Raw genomic sequence first — 5818 nt, forward strand, 5'->3', positions numbered from 1 at the left:
TTTTTGCATAGGAGTAAAATACTTTGGGGTTTCTTTTTATATTTTGAAGTGTCCTTTTTTCTAAGTCCATTTTTTCATTTTATTTCGACTGTATAATCTTTTGTTCTGCATTTTCTATCTAGTAGTGACGCTGATCTCTTAGGAAATAAATGAAAGAGCAATAGTAGCATTTTAGGTGGTAGGATATTGTCGACCATCATCATCATAATCATCTCCTCCTACTCCTATTGGCGCAAAAGTCCTTGGTTAGATTTCGCCAGTCGTCTCTATCTTGAGCTTTTAAATCAATACTTCTCCATTTGTTATCTCTTACTTCACGCTTCATAGTCATCAGCCATGTAGGCCTGGGTCTTCTAATTCTTCTAGTGTCTTGTGGAGCATACAGTAGTTGAAAGTTTGGTGAACTAATCTCTCTTCAGGAGTGCGAAGAGGATGTCCAAACCATCTCCATCTACGCCTCACCATGATCTCATCCGCAAATGGAACTCAAGTAATCTCTCTTATAGTTTCATTTCTAATATTGTCCTGCCATATAACTCCCAAAATTCTTATGAGGGCTTTGTTCTCAAATCTACAAAATTTGTTGGATATTGTTTCACTGTCATACTACGACTCATGTCTATACAGTAACACCGATATCATTAAACTGATATATAAAAGGTTCTTTATTCTCAGGATTCTGTTTATTCAATTCTATATCACGAAAAATTAAACTTTGTTGATGTTGAGTCCAAAAGATAATTAAAGTTTTCTGAGAGTTGCTGCCTAATCTCTCAAGAAAAGATTCGTTTTGGACTTTCATTTGTGCTCCTTTTTAAACGTTATTTAAAAAATAGAATTCCAGAGAACGTTGATGAGCTTGGAAACATTTGAATAACCAGGATCTTTTGTTTATATAAATGAATTACATTTAAATATCTAACATTCACGTTATTGTCGGAAGATTGTTGTCTCTTTTTTGAATAATAATGCTGGTTATGTATGAGTAATGTCATGAACTTTGACAATTCAACTGACTTAGCAGACTTATTGTTCACTGGCTACTTTCCTCTTGGTAAGGGTAGAAGAGACTCTTCAGCTATGGCAAGCAGCTCTTCTAGGAGAAGGACACTCCAAAATCAAATCATTGTTTTCTAGTCTTGGGTAGTGCCATAACCTTTGTACCATGGTCTTCCACTGCCCTGGGTTAGAGTTCTCTTGCTTGAGGGTACACTCGAGCACACACTGTTATCTTATTTCTCTTCTTGTTTTGTAGAAGTTTTTGCAGTTTTATAGGAGATATTTATTTGAATGTTGTTACTCTTCTTAAAATATTTAATATCCCTTTTTTCCTTTCCCCGCTGGGCTATTTTCCCTGTTGGAGCCCCTGGGATTATAGCATCCTGCTTTTCAAACTAGGGTTGTAGCTTAGCAAGTAATAATAATAATAATAATAATAATAATAATAATAATAATAATAATAATAATAATAATAATAATAATAATAATAATAATAATAATAATTATGATTTCTGGGATGGAAGGTTGAAAATAAGATCAGTATGTTGTAAGTATTCCAAAATATTTAGCATTTTGTCATCCACATGGCTTCAGGGAATTCTCATTTACATTAATGTATTTTACGACAACACTGAAACTGCAAGATTCAAATTGAAATAAATGTTGATCATGAAATTGACCCCCCCCCAAAAAAAAAAAAAAAACAGTTATTGGAATATGTAGTGGTCGTTAAAATATTAAAAAAAAGCTTACTAATAGAGTTTCTGCATTGATTACATGCGATTATTTGGGGGTAAGACCTTCTTAAGAAGTTCAATTGGACAAGGAAGAATTGGGCTAGTACAAGATATATGTTCAGGCCTAATTAAAACAAACTACTGCTTTCTCCAATCTGCTTAGATTTGTTGCAAAGTGGATTATCAGTTGGTATTTTAATCCTACGCTCAAACCTTTCACTACTCCAGTACAGTTGGTAGGCATTCTATGTTGCGCTCCCCTGTCAAATCAAGAGCATCCTTCATGCTATACTTCATTCCAATCATTCGTCTTCGTTTGCCTTTTTTGACGAAGTCAGCGTTTCCCTCCCTTCCTGATCCGACACTTTGTCGATTCAATTGTTCCGAAGTTATTATCCTTTCTCTTTTTCCCCGTCTCCATTGTGTACCGCATCAAATGTTCTCGTGACAAGACAAAAGAGGATCTGCTTGGCTATCCCTTTTTAACTCCTCTCAAATCATTCGCCGGGAACCTTTCCTCTTGCTACCCTATTATTTCTTCTTCTTGACCATTTCCTCCCTCAGCTGGCGACGAGGTGTTCCAGGAATATCAGGTATGCTCATGATCAGGGCTCTGCTATAGAGCATTTTAAAGCCTCAAGTACTTGTTTCTTTTTATCTTTTTATATCTTATTTTCGTCGATTATACTTTCGTAAAATTCAGTAACGGCAACTTAATTATTTACAAAAGCGATATAAATGATCACGAACCAATATCTTTATCAGTCCATGATTTAATTTTTATTTTTTTGCGTTTATTCATTTTTTTTATTATTATTTTCAGAGCTAGTTTATAGATTTCCACATTCAAATTGTTGGATTATCATACGTAAAATAAACTGACTTGGCTTTTATTTGGCATCAAGGTTATTCATTGTCCTTAAGACACTCATCTAATTATATCCCTTTTCACATTCTCATTCGTTTTTTTTTTCTTCTCCCTGTGTTTAGTAAAATATTTACGCCTGAACCCTTCAAAGAAACCGGTACGCGAAAGGGAAATTGGGATGATATTTGTTTAAGGCCCTTTCAGGAAGTAAGCGATGACGAATGCACGGGAGAAAAACCTGAAATTCTGAACTATTCTAAATAACCAAACACATTTTCAATTAAAGATTATCTAGATTTAAACAAAGAAACAAACAAACAACGGTGCCATTAAAGTAAAGCTATAGTCGAAGAGTCAGAAAATCCAATGAACTTTACCATTCAGATGCTAAGCCAGGCCATAACGTGTCCGATTCAGCTTGAAAATATTACATAGCAGAACTATCGCTCAGGTTAGTGATGAATCTCCTCAACGATCAAGGATGATGCATTTTGAAACGTTAATTGCTCCGCCAAGACTCGAGGCTTATTGATCGCAATCTCCAAATATGAATTTAACGATTTTTTTTTTTTAACCTAAAGGGAGAGAGGATGGTTAGGAAACCGGATTGAAATAGATCATTAGTTCACTGTACTTCCCAAATCAGAAAAGGTTTTGTTTTTATTTTGACCTCTATAGGAACCCGGATCAGGCTTTTAGATGATTTCCAATGTAGAATTCCGAGTGAAATGAGAACGTTAAGCACACCAGCTTATTCTTTTGATTGCAGTCAGATGAGTATGGTTTAACAATTTCTTGTTTCAAAGAGGCCTCCGATTAGGGGATGTAATCTATATTAGTACACTTTCACCTCTCATATGTAGTTTCACTTCAGGTGTATATATGTTTGTAATGTATAGGGAAATGGTAAAGAAGCTTAATAATAAAATATTTTATTCTATCCTTATAAAGTCTAGCATTCGAAGAACCTATCTTACCCCAAAAAGGCAAAAGGCACTTCAAAAAATATTTTGATCTGCACTACTCTCTCTCTCTCTCTCTCTCTCTCTCTCTCTCTCTCTCTCTCTCTCTCTCTCTCTCTTTGTGTTTTGGCCCAGGAGGAAAGGTATTTTTGGTGAAAGAGGGAAAATGGTGAAAGTGGTATAGTATAAGTTTTGTTAGATCTTATTTGAGTTACTCGTTTCTCTTTATTTTGTATTGTATCAACTTGATTTGAACCAGCCTTCAGTCAGGTTTTCATGCTCGTAAATTCCATCTTTCTTATTATCGATTGTTTTTAAATCTTCTGAATTAAAGTGAAAATAAAGAAGAGGAAGAAGCGAAAGACCAGGCCTAAAACCTTCATTGTTTCCATATCCCATTCCTATTGCTTCTCTCCCTTTCTCTAACATTAGGACAAATCAATACTTAGATGGGTGATCAATAATTAGGGAACACAGCCTGAACATACAAATTACAAGGCGACTGATTGATTTAGAATCTAAATTGATTTCAGAAGACTTGCTACAGAAATAAATCTAAAAAATACTGCTATCATAGTATAACATATCCTGTCCAAGAATCTTTGCAAGGATGAACCTGCCATCCTCACCTCGAACCTCAAACAAGAGGGGTATTTGATCAACAAATGCCTCACTGTCAAGAGTATTAAAAAGTCATAATATGACTGGTGTTGGCCAGTTATCGGAAACGTGTGTGTTAACCAAGTGTGACCAATGCACGGGACTTGCAACCTCACTCCACAAATTATTGCTGAAAACCGAGGAGTAAACCTAGCATTTAACATCAGATCCCCCCCCCAAAAAAAAAAAAAAAAAAAATTATTAAAAAAAGTATATGTATTTATATATGTGAATCCATTGGATAGTTATAATATACATTTCCTCCCGGAATAACATTACGCATTACCCCGTGTATCATGGTGAGAATAAAGCCAATATTTGTGGGTGGTTGGGGAAGATCTTTTTCAATCAGGGAAATCACAGACTTTGTGGGGTAATCAGAAAAGAGCTTAGAGATAATTATACATTATTAGATCTCTTTTAGTCTGAATAAATGTTGTTTATATCCAAGTAATCTTCATCTACTGGAAAAGTAACCTTATCCTCAATCGATTACGCAAACTGGAAAGTTTTCCACCTGCGTTAGATCCTATTTGGATTATTTCAAGGTTTTGTTTACTGATAAACAAGCTTTTTTTTTCTTTCTCCTGTTATACAAGGGATTGGTTTCCTACGTGAATGAGTAGATGCTTCTCTATATAACAATAAATATGTTAAGAAAATAAGTGTTTGCCGTTATTATTATTATTATTATTATTATTATTATTATTATTATTATTATTATTATTATTATTATTATTATTATTATTATTATTATTGTATCCATGATGACCTTCGATCAAAGGGATTAACCGGTGATGAAGTGTGGGACGGAGGTGGGTGGAGAGCGCTGGCCAAAAACATCAACCCCACATAAAAGTGGGAAAAGAGGCAGACAAAGATAGCTAAAACCCTAGTTGGAAAAGCACAGTGCTATAAGCCAAAGGGCTCCAACAGGGAATAATAGCTCAGTGAGGAGAGAGAACAAGGAAATAAATAAACTACAAGAGAAGTAATGAAAAACTAGAAGAAAATATTTTAAGAACAGTATATAAACTATAAAAACTTTAAAACAAAACAAGAGGAAAGGAAATAATTGAATGGTGTGCCAAGTACCCTCATGCAAGAGAACTCCACCCCAAGACAGTGGAAGACCATGGTACATAGGCTATGGCACTTCCCAAGACTGGAGAACAATGGTTTGATTTTGGTGTATCCTCCGTCAAAATGATTCAAGGTAAAGTGTGCGATCGCATGGATTTCTTTCCGATAGCGTTGCTCAGCTCTAGACTTAAATGCAGAACCAAATGTGTATCAAACAGTTGAGAGAAGATTAAGCATAAAGTTTTCATCTGGAGACTTTAGACTAAAGAAAAAACAAAATCATCATTCAAAATCTTTTTTATATGTTTGACTGCATAACCAGATACCTTTGAAGATCGCCAGAGTAAACAATGTGTAAAACTATATCTATTTACATTTCCTTTATCACACATTTATGTCCTTCAATACTGCAATCTACAGATACACTTCTTTCTATAACGAAGTTCAATACTTCCCCTAGTTCAAGATATATCTACATGTTAGCTCATCATAAACTTTGCCCATTAAAT

This window comes from Palaemon carinicauda, chromosome 14 (assembly GCF_036898095.1).
Source record: "Palaemon carinicauda isolate YSFRI2023 chromosome 14, ASM3689809v2, whole genome shotgun sequence".
Classification (NCBI taxonomy): domain Eukaryota; kingdom Metazoa; phylum Arthropoda; class Malacostraca; order Decapoda; family Palaemonidae; genus Palaemon; species Palaemon carinicauda.